At 42.3% G+C, this 12,013-nt stretch overlaps 1 protein-coding gene across 1 annotated transcript in view; it reads left to right on the forward strand.

Annotated features, from left to right (window-relative positions):
• LOC148163748 (uncharacterized) overlaps positions 1-12,013 on the forward strand; it is a 52,569-nt gene that overhangs the window by 34,173 nt on the left and 6,383 nt on the right. The window lies entirely within an intron of this gene.

The following is a 12,013-nucleotide window of genomic DNA, read 5'->3' on the forward strand; positions in this document are numbered from 1 at the left end:
AAGAAGGAAGAGGGAAGGAGCCAGGGAGAGGAAAAGATGGCTCTTTAAGGGAAATAGTAATCCAAAATGCAGAATAATTCATAGATTTTCTTAGACTCAATAGAACCATAAAATGTCAGGACTGGAAGGAGCTTTAGAGATGATTTCCCTGTCCCTCACTGGTCATCTTACCGATGAGGAACCTTGGACCAGAGAAGTGAAATGACCTGTCCAAAGAGGCAGAGGCAGGTGATGGCAGAACCAGGCTGCAAACTAGGTGTACTCGCTGTTCTCACGACACCCCTGGCCTCCCACCACATCTGCACCTGATTCCCACCTTGCCTGATAGCTGTGACCTCTCATTCATCACTTTAAGAGCTTTGACAAAGGGAATAGTCAGCTGTTGGGATTGTGATTCAGTGCAACTAACTGCTATCTAGCCTCTGTGTCTTCGTATCTTCATAATGTAAAACAAATAGATCAATTCTGTTTTCAACCAACTCATTTTTCATTTGGAAGATCCTTCATTTGGAAAATATGACACTTACATGTAAAAGAGGAAGAATAACCCCAAAGACTTGCTTTACAATGCAGTTTACATTCTATGATCTTTTAAGCTACGGATCCTGCACATGGCCCACCACCATCCAGTAGCATCAGCTGCTATATTCTCCCATTCCTCCCCTCCAGCAGTGCTTTGTTTTCTCTACGGTACTGTGAGTCCCAAGCATTTCACCAGGGTGCAGGCCATGGGACCTTGGCTCTTCCAAATAAGCTGGCTGAAGCTATTTAGATTGTAGAGTATTTGGGGGGAGGGGCATGCATGGGAATTGGTATAATATAAAATATAATAACAGTGTGTGTCTAGAGCTCAGCTTCGGTCTTTAATTACCTTCTTCTCACCTTTATCATTGTCTTGCACTCCACTAGACATACTGTCGCCTCAACTACCAACAGGCCAATACAGAAATGTGTATGTTTGTTTCCTTGAGGTGTACACAACCAAACCCAGAAAACTACACCTATGGGGACTCTAGTATGGATTCTTAATAGATGACTGGTACTTGGCACCCAGAGTACTCCAGGCATCTGAGTTCTATCTTGCCATTTGATGTTCATTCCCTGTTTCCTTGGGAGATGAGGGAGATTATTCTCTTGATTACCTCACTGGGACACCAGGACCCAGGCAAGGGAATACATGCAGGGCAATGATGAGATGCTCCCCCAAATTTGGGAGGTAAAATTATCTTGATAAATGTTTAAAAATAATTATTGTCTGTACAAATACACACTTTTTTTGTCTCAAGACAAGAGATTCTGCATCTCCTAGGCATCTAAAAGAGATTTATATGCAACTCACAAAATCAGCAAAAATTAATTTTGGAGCATCTACTCAGTGTTCAATGATATGCTAAGCAATATGGGGGATAATAGTATTAGCTAATGTTTATTGAGTTGTTATAACATGCCAGGTATCTGCTGAGCACTGTATATGAGTTGCTGCATCTACATCCCCTCCTATGAGATAGGTATTTTTATTAGCTCCATTTTAAATTTTAGTAATTAAGGCGTAGAGAAGGTAAGCCATTTGCCTGATGTCCCATAGCTGGCAAGCAGGAGAGCCAGGATTTGAGCATAGTCTGCTTCAAGAACTTATGATTTTAAAGAAGGATAAATCATGGCTCCTATCCCCAATAAATTTATAATCTAGTTGGGGGAAACATGACTAACACACATTAAAACAATAGTAAATTATGTTAGATGAGCATATATAATTAAATGCTAAATTGGATGCTATTAACTATGAATTCTTCAGGAGATCAGAGGGCACAGGGCCATGGACCAGGCAGGCAGGATTTCATGAAGCTGAGCATTGAATGGTCCCTGAGATGTGCGTGGGGAAAGGACGGCCTCAGGCAAGAAGGTGGCCAGAGTGCTCGAAGCCAGAGTGGGCAAGATCTGTGTAGGAGGATGCGGCCGCCTGCCTGGCCACAGCTGGGTGGAGCTGATGGGAAGGGCTGGACCAGCTATAAAAGCCTTTAAAGCAAACAGAGTTTAGGCTTGGTGCATTAGCAAGGAGAGAGTCATTAAAGGCTCTGGATCAATAAAGCAATATTAGAAAAGAGATGTTTAAAAGGAAGACGGGTTTGGCAGGACAGAGAGAATCCGTCTTATTAAAACTGCAGATGACATAAAGCTTGGAAAAACATATGAAATCACTCTAAATTGTTACCAGTTCTTATTCTCCCGTTCAGTGTTTATTCCGTTTGATCTTTATGATTTATGTTTGCATTTATTTTGCATTAGCAAGTTCTGCCAATTCTGCCTCCTTAACACTTTTCAAATTTGTCCGTTTTTCTACACTTCCTTGCTATTACTTTAGTTTGGCCACCATCCTCAGGATGAGGGGAGGGGTCAGAGGCCTTTCTGGAAGAGATAGCATGTTTCCAGAGTCCTGAATATTTAACGAGAGTTAGCCAGGAATGAATGGCAGAGACAGAAAGGGGGTTGGGAGGGGTGCCTGGGTGGCTCAGTCAGTGGAGCGTCTGCCTTCAGCTAGGGTCATGATCCCGGGGTTCTAGGATTGAGCCCTGAGCCCTGCGTCTGGCTCTCTGTTCACTGGGGAGCCTGTGTCTGCCTGCCGCTCTGCCTACTTGTGCTCTCTCTCTCTGTGTGTCAGATAAATAAATAATTTTTTTTTAAGATTTTATTTATTTATTTGACAGAGAGCACAAGCCGGGGGAGTGGCAGGCAGAGGCAGAGGGAGAAGCAGGCTCCCCGCTGAGCAGGGAGCCCGATGTGGGGCTCGATCCCAGGACCCTGGGACCATGACCTGAGCCGAAGGCAGACGCTTAACGACTGAGCCACCCAGGCGCCCTAAATAAATAAAATCTTTAAAAAAAAAAAAGAGGGGGGGTGGGAGTGAGGAGGTGGGAAAAAGAGCAGGGGAAGGATAGCGTAATGGGCAGAAGAAAGCAACAAACAAACAACTGACACGGAATTTGGTGCTAGAGGTGGGATGCTACAGTGAGGAAAATGAAATTAGTGAAGGACCATTGGCGGGTGGTAAGGGCCCAGAGTCCAGGCTGGAAGGCTGCTGAGCTTTGTTACATGCTATCAAAACATTTGGTCAAAATTTTATACCCTGGAAGGCAGACCACCTCCAGTGGGGTGGGAGGAAGACCCTTGAGGAGGTGACATTTGAGCTAGGTAGGCCTTGAACACACAACTTAGCCTTCTCAGTGGAGGGAATGATCTTGGCAAAGGCACAGAGGCTGACAGTTTAAAGGACAAGGATCCTGAATACCATACAAGCTCTAGGAAGATGAATCTCTTGTTAGGGGTACGGCACACTGGGAAGTGGACCTAAGTAGGGATAACCTAAATTTAAGGAAAAAACCTATCTGGAAACTGCTCATAATTTCAGAGAAATGTTGATGAATGAAATAAGTAAAAAATTTTAAATTATCTTTCAGAATCCAGTGAGAAGTTAGTGTTAGATTTTTAACAGCTTTATTGCAATACAATTCATATACAACTTCCCCTTTTGAAAGTATTACGATTCAGTGACTTTTAGTATATTCACAGAGTTGGGCAACAATCACCACAATTAATTTTAGAACATTTTTGTCACCGCAGGAAGAAATCCTGCAGCTATTTGCACCCCCTCCCCGCAGCTCTTGGTAATCTACTAATCTACTGCTATCTCTGTGGACTTGCCTGTTCTGGACATTTCGTGTAAGTGGAATCATATAATACATGCTCTTCTGTGACTGGCTTCTTTCATAAATGCTAGATTTTGCAACTCTATGATTTTGTTATTAAATGGCCAGTGGTTGAATTTTACATTTTCATATGTATTAGGAAGGAACAATAGTAAAAATTTAGAAAACAATCAGTGGGGCAGGATGCTAGTGTAAGAATAAAGACCCTAGGCCAGAAACCAGGAGGTCTGAGTTCTAGTCTCAATTCTGTTTTTAACCAGGTATGTGATCTGGGGCAAGCCAGCAACCTGTCTGGGACCCACGTTACCATCTGTAAAATGAGAAGAATGGGATTTGAACAGTGATTCTCGGCTTTTAATGCCCCACAATTGCCTGTGAATCTTTTTTGGAAAATGTACAACCCTGGGACCTTATCCCAAGATATTTCAAAATATCTCGGGGAGTGTGTTGTTTACCAAAGGTTAGGAACTTCAGGGCTGATATGTTTTTCAGGTTTCCTAGTAAATCTGACATTCTATGAGGTAAATTTATTTACCAAGGCATTTTTGCCTAGAGCCATACCTGTGGCTCTTGGTCGAGTCCTTTGTCTGTGTTCAGTAGTTACATCAAATGGAGCAACTCTATGATGAGGCTATGGATGCGCAGTTGCTGGTGGCTGGGATCCTGGGTGCCTGACTTGAACTCACTGTGAGTCATAGTAATAACTAAGAGTAATTTGCCTTCCCCAGTGCTTCCCACTTTACAGAGGACAGAAATAACAGAATATAAGGAACAAGCTATGTGAGTAAATAACATATATATGGTGTATTGCTAAGCGCTGAAGTCTGTGAATGTGTAGGGTGTGTGTGTGTGTGTGTGAGAAAAAGAGAGAGACAAGATGCTTGACATTTTTTTAGTCCACTTCCCCATGGACAGCTGGTCAAATTCCTGACTTGTGAGACTGCTTGGATAGAAGTAGTTGAGTTTAATGACAGGATAATGCTTCCTGGAAGTTTTTTAACAACATGGAAAGAGATACAGAACACTCTGGGGGAAGTCTTGATTTCCCTTTATTCTGTTAACATGAAAAATGTAGACTTTTGATCCTTCTCCTCAAGTACTAGCAATTCGTTATTTCCGTGGTTTTTTATCTCTCTTCAGCTGCCAAACCCCTTCTTAAAACACGGGAGGGGGAAGCTAAAATTACAAGCTTGGCAGGAGGGCCTGGCTGGCTCAGTAGGTTGGGCCTGTGACTTGATTTTGGGGTTATAAGTTCAAGCCCCATGTTGGGTGTAGGGGATTACTTAATAATAAAATCTTTTTTTTTTTTTTTTAAAGATTTATTTATTTATTTTAGACAGAGAGCGCGAGAGCAAGAGCTCACGCACACATGAGTGAGCTGGGGGAGGGGCAGAGGGAGAAAATCTTCAGGCAGACTCCCCTCTGAGCATAGAGCCTGTCTCGGGGCTCAATCCCATGAGAGCACGACCTGAGGTGAAACCGAGTCAGGGGATGCCTGGATGGCTCAGTCGGTTGGGCGTCTGCCTTGCGCTCGGGTCGTGATCCCAGAGTCCTGGGATCGAGTTCCACATCGGGGGAGCCTGCTTCTCCCTCTGCCTGTCGCTCCCCCTGCTTGTGCTCTCTCGCTCTCTCTCTGACAAATAAATAAATAAAATCCTTAAAAAAAGAGAGAGAGGGTGCCTGCGTGGCTCATTCGGTTAAGTGTCTGCTTTCGGTTCAGGTCATGATCCCAAGGTCCTGGGATTGAGTCCTGCATCGGGCTCCCTGCTCTGCAGGGAACCTGCCTCTCTCTCTCTCTCTGTCTCTGTCTCTCTGTGTCTCATGAATAAGTAAGTAAAATCTTTAAAAAAGAGAGAGAGAGAAACCAAGGGTCCAATGACTGAGTCACCCAGGCGCCCTAAAAATATAATCTTAAAAAAAGTAATTAAAGCCTGGCCTCTACCTGAGACTAAGTAGAGAAAGAAACCTCGCAAATGTAAATGAGTTAACACTCATTGTTACCTATTGTACAGTATCCAAATTAGCAGGGATAGTTGCTTGCTTCCTTTAGCTTAGTTACAAAATTGACCTTCAGGGCATGCTTTTGTGGGCATCTTCTACCTCTCCTCAAAGCCTTTCACTCAATTTTCACTTGGTATAAAATAACTTTATTCTATAAACCCGAAAACACTTCCTTTCTTGAATTTACTTTATCTAATGATTTTCATGTCCCCTTTCCCCATCCCAATCATCAACATGTACAATTTCCTGCACCTAAACATTGTATTTGGTCAATTCTAGATATATGCTTTTTCACATTTTAACATCTCTGAGGTCAGGAAGTATCTTACAAACAATGATATCTGAAATTCAATGAAGTACAGTAAGTTCTTTCTGAGTGAGCAGTTTACTTCCCACCACTTACTGAATGACGTTCTTCCATCCAGTCATTCGGCTCCAATTCATAAATCTTATAAGAAGTCTTGCCTTATTTTTGTGAAACTATTTGATATCAATATAATTCCAACATTTCTAGCATTCTGATATGTATGTTCCAAAGTAGCATATGAATCTATCAATTTAATGACTGTATAATATTCCATTCTTTGAATATATCAAGATTTTATTACCCAGCCCCTACTGAGGTTATCAATAATGCTCAGATAAACCAACTTTATATATTTCTTTATTTGCCTATGATGCATTTTCCAGAAGTAGAGAATGATTGCTAGTTTTACTGGTACAGTACAACAAGCTTTCCCATCCCTATGTTTTCCTTTGTTAACTGGTCTACTAGCCTTTATTTCTAGTCTAATGATTTTTTTTGTCTTTTATTCCTTTTTTGTTGTGGTAAAGTATATAACATAGTTTACCGTTTTACCCATCCTTCAGTGTACAGTTCATGGCCATTAAGCATATTCACGTGGTTGTGCAGCTGTCACCACCATCCATCTCCAGAAGAACGATCTTTTTTAAGGTTGTAAATACATATTGCCAAATTGCCCTATAGAAGTAAATAACTGCTGTACCTCACAACAACTTATTTATCGATTAAACACACATTTATTAAAGAGTCTTATGTGTCAAGCAATTACTAGATACATAATATAAATAATTATTGGGGCGCCTGGGTGGCTCAGTCGTTAAGCGTCTCCCTTCGGCTCAGGTCATGATCCCAGGGTCCTGGGATCAAGCCCCGCATCGGGCTCCCTGTTCCTTGGGAAGCCTGCTTCTCCCTCTCCCACTCCCCCTGCTTGTGTTCCCTCTCTCACTGTCTCTCTCAGTCAAATAAATAAATAAAATCTTAAAAAAAAATAATTATTATATCAGTTACATATATCAGTTATACCTAAATATTGTATCAGTTAAGAAAGTTTTGCTGCAGGGGCGCCTGGGTGGTTCAGTCGGTTAAGCGTCTGCCTTAGGCTCAGGTCATGATCCCAGGGTCCTGGGATCAGTGATGTCCCTGTTCAGCGGTGGGGGGGCCTGCTTCTCCCTCTGCCCCTCCCCCTGCTTGTGCTGTCTCTCTCTCTCTCTCAAATAAATAAATAAAATCTTAAAAAAAAAAGATGGTTTTGTTGCAAATAACGGAAAACCCAACACAAACGGACAAGCAATAGTTTTTCTTTCCAAGCATGGCTGAATTCAGTTCTTGCTTCCATCACCAGGACTCTGTTTCTCTCTTTCTCTTGCTTGTGTTCTCTCCAAGTATTTCCTTCATTCTCAAGAACAGGCTTGTCGCTTGTGGTATCAAAATGACTACAGCAGCCTTGCACCCTATTGACTCCATGTCCAGCAGAGAGAGGTGGGGGGGAGAGCGCACCCCTCTTCCACTAACTCAAAAGATTAAAATCCTGAGATCTACTTTGATTGGAAGGCTTAGAGCATACGCTCACTCAAACCAGGAATAGGACAATAACTGGCTAATTTAGAACCTGTGACTTGTCCTCCACCCTAACCCCAGGGGTAGGGGGAGTCCCATCTGAATCACAAACTCTAAGAGCAGAGAATTCACAACGAAAATCAAGCCTGTTGCCAGAAGAACAGGAAGGGACACTGGGGTGGCAAAAAACTGCCCTCCAAGAACGGAGTGAGGATATCATATAAGAAACCATACCATATAGCATGTAAAAATGCAGTTTTATTTATTTATTTTTAAAGATTTTATTTATTTATTTGAGAGAGAGAGAATGAGAGCCAGAGAGCACGAGAGGGAAGAGCGTCAGAGGGAGAAGCAGACTCCCCGCTGAGCAGGGAGCCCGATGCGGGACTCGATCCCGGGACTCCAGGATCATGACCTGAGCCGAAGGCAGTCACCCAACCAACTGAGCCACCCAGGCACCCAAAAATGCAGTTTTAAAAAGGAGGAAAGGAAAAAAGAAAAAAGAGGAAAGGGAGCAAAGTTCTGTTCAACACCTTTTTTTTTGTATGTATAGTGCCATGTACTGTGCTATGTACCAATGCTATATATATATATATATATATATATATATATATATATATAAATATATTTATATGGCTTTGGCCTTCTGGAAACTTATATTCTAATGAGAGAAACAGACATTCAAGCAGATCTAATAGGCTGAGTGTCAAGAGAGGTAGAGAGGTGTGTGCTGCAGACCCAGGAAAGGCTTCCTAGAATAGATGACACCTGAGCTGAAACTTGCTCTGTAACATAAAGAAAGGTGGAAAGACACTTCAGCGAAGAGAGAACTGCATGAAATGGTTAAAGGGGAATTATAAATAGGTTAGTATCCAAAGACTAACATCTGTTGAATGCTGTTATACGCTAGACACTTCTCAGCCCTTTTTCTATAATATTTTATGTATTTAATAGATTCAGAGAATAGTGAATAGCCTGGCATTCTGGAAGGAAGGTTCATGAAAAGGAAGACAAAACAAAACAAATAAAAACAAGCAAGCCCAAAAAGATCAGGCTGAGAAAAGCAGATCAGGATCAGATTATGGAAGGGCTATATTATACCTAATACCTAATGCAGTAGGTATTGGAGCTAATAAAAGTTTTGGGGCAAGGGTTTGACATGATGAAGGTCATGCTTTATAAACATTTTCCAGATTTGATACCTGCAAGATGGTGTGGGGTGGAGAGAATTGTACTTGGGGAATCACTGAAAAGGTTGCTAAGACACGCCAGCCAGAGCCTTGTGCTCTCCTGACTCTCAGACACTGCGGACCTCGTAAACTCTCTCCACAGTGCCCTCTGGGATCTTTGTTTCATTGAACTGTCCCCTATATTCTTAATCTCTTTATAGAATGCACCCTCCTCCTCCTTGCTTCAACTAAAACTTGTTCTTTTCTTCCTCTCAGGAATCCACTTGAGCCTGCCCCCTTGAGCAGAGGTTATTGATAGGACCCAGAGCTTGCCCTTTTGCAAACCATTTCTAGGCACCCCCTCTTCCTGTAATCGCCATGCAATCCAGCCCTCCCCCATCTTTCAGATTTCACTTACTCTCCCGATTCACTTTTCAACACATTAGTTTCTCCTGAAAGGTCTTTGGCAGTTGTCACTTAGATGCTAAATTCAGTGGGTTTCACATTTTAACCTGGGGTATTTGATTCTGTTGACCCCTTATTTCTTGACAGATTCTCCAGAAATTATTTTTTTCCTGTTTCTTCTCATACTTATCCTCTGGCCATTTTTCTTTTTTGAAAGTTCTTCCTCTCCCCACTTCTGAAATGTGAGTGTGCCTTGGGCTTCTCCCTCAGCCATGTTAACTTCTTGTCCACCATGCTCTCCCAGTGGTTGGAATCACTACCCAAGTGTTGGTGAGTTGACAGCTCACAAATCCACGCCACCAGCCCTAGCTTCTCTCCTGATCTTTACATCTATGTGTCCAACTGCCTACCGGACAGCACTGACTCGGTGTTTCTCTGAAACTCCAGTTCCGCATGCCTGAAAGAGTGGGTTCTTTCCTGTCTTCCCAGGCACCCAAGCAAAAGCCTGGAAGTCGTGTCAACTCTTCAATTTCATTAACCACTTTTGGGGGCACCTGGGTGGCTCAGTGAGTTGAGCATCTGCCTTCGGCTCAGGTCATGGTCCCAGTGTCCTCAGATCTAGCCCCTCATCAGGCTCCTTGTTCACCGGAAGCCTGCTTCTCCCTTTCCTCCCAGCTCAGTGCTCTCTCGCGCGCTCTCTCTCTCTCTCTCAAAAAAATACAAAAAAAAACCCCCAAACCAAAAAAAACCTCAATAACCACTTTTAAGCAGGTTAATTTGTTAATTCTGCCGTTTAGCTATCTCTACAGCTCTCCCCTCTCCATTTTCACTCTAATTTCTTTAATTTGGGGGTCTCATTTTCCTTTGCCTAATGTATTAGCTTTTCATTTTGATAATTTTCAAATATACATAGAGCATAATGAACCCTGACATATCCATCATCTGGATTTAATAATTATTAACTTTTCATCATAGTTACTTCATCTATTATTTCTACAGTGTTTCAGAGCAAATCCAGACATCATGACATCTCACCCATTAAACACTTCGGTATGCTGTTTTATTACACTACCAAGGTAACATCACACCTAACAAAATGCACAAGAATACCTTAATATTAACTAAGACTCTATTTGTCTTCCACATTTTCTCTTTACAGTTGATCTAGCTGAGTCAGGATCCAAGGTGGCTGAAGTCTCTTGGAAACAAAAACTAAAACAGTGCCCTCCCTTGATTCTTCCCGCTGACTTTTTGAAGAGACTGAGACAGCTGTCTCATGTCACCTAAATTGTTGCAGTTGTGTCCTGAGGTCTCTTTGCCTTGGGTCTTGCTCCTTCCCAGTCCTCCCCCAATGTCTTCCACACTGCCATCAACACCATCTTTATAAAATGCAATCGGAACCGCATTACTTACCTGCTTGGAACTTTACAGTGGGTCCCCTGAACTGCCACAGTAAAATCCAAACTTCTTCCTTTGTGATATGGTGTTTTCACTGATCTCTACCTAAATGTCCAATCTCATCTTTGGTTGATGCTTCCTCATACTACGCAGGCCAAAAACATTTTTCCCCCAAAACAACAGGCTCACTCTCTGATGCCACGTACTTTCCTCACTTCCACCTGGAAAATAGCCTTCATTTCCTGAAGTTCAGTTCAAGTGTCACCTCCTCTATGATGTTTTTTTTTTAAATGTATTTTTACTTTTATTTTTTTCTCTATGAAGTTTTTTAATTCCTTAAGCCCCAATCAAGGAAAATCGGCTGTCTCCTCCTTCCCCCTCATTCCACAGTGCTCCCATGCACATCAGTGTTTACACTTCTGGCTCCTTCTGAGGCTCCTTGAGGCTGGATCCTACTCATTGTACTAGTCTTGCCAGCTCTCAGGAGCTTAATAAAAAATGGGCTTTTAATAAATACTTGTAGATGGGTGAGTGAACCATAAATGAATGGGTTTACGTTACAAACTGGGAAACACTAGATTTGTTTCAAGGAGAAATTTCTAACAGTCTCTGCTGCTCGCAGCTCTTGAGGCAATGGGCATAGCCAGACTTAGGTCAAGGAGGGGGTCACTCCTATTTGAGAGCAGGGCCCCAGATCCGAAGTCTGTTGAGTTCCATCCTGCACCCCAGTAAGAGGCATGTGGCACTGGGTGAGTCAGGATCTATTTATTACAAGATCATTGGATTCTCAGTAAAGGGAAGCATTTCTGAAAACAGTCATTGGGTGAGGAGAATTCCTTCCTCAGAGAAAGAAAGTTGCCTTCCTGGCCAATATGATTTATTATCAAGCATAGGATAAACTGGGAAATGGCAGGTTAGAGACAAAGCTAATTAGCAAGCTGTTGTTCAGAGCCAGGTGTTTAAAGTTTAAGAACTAATTTCATGACCCTATGCATGTCCCCTCCCTCTTTTGTCCTGTTTTTTTTTTTTTAACCTTCCAAGTGAAGATATTGGACTAGATGATCTCTAAGATCATTTCCAGCTCTACCATTTTATGATCTAATTTTTATTTAACAAGAGTATAACATGTTTTTGATACAACAAAGGTTCAAGAAGTCTTGATGGCATTTTACAGATATGGACACTGAGGGCAGCAGGGCCAGGGATTTGCTTCCGACTCATGCAGGTAGTGTCAGGGCTGTATCCTTCCAGAGCTCTGTTTCATTAAGCAATCAATATTTCCTGGCTCCCGGGAGGAACTGCAGTATCTTTCCCTTCAGAAAGGCTGGTCTGTTTTTTCCCCCACCAGGCCTGAAGGAAAAAAAAACAAAACAAAAACAAGGGTCAGAGTATTAATGTGAAAAATATTAGAGCACACTTATTCCCCTGCCGCTGACAATGAGGGTTTGAATCTCACAGTACGGAAAGACAAGTCC

Source organism: Eumetopias jubatus, unplaced genomic scaffold, assembly GCF_037043125.1.
Source record: "Eumetopias jubatus isolate StellerSeaLion01/CBP00866 unplaced genomic scaffold, mEumJub1_p1.0 scaffold_8, whole genome shotgun sequence".
In the NCBI taxonomy this organism is placed as follows: Eukaryota; Metazoa; Chordata; class Mammalia; order Carnivora; family Otariidae; genus Eumetopias; species Eumetopias jubatus.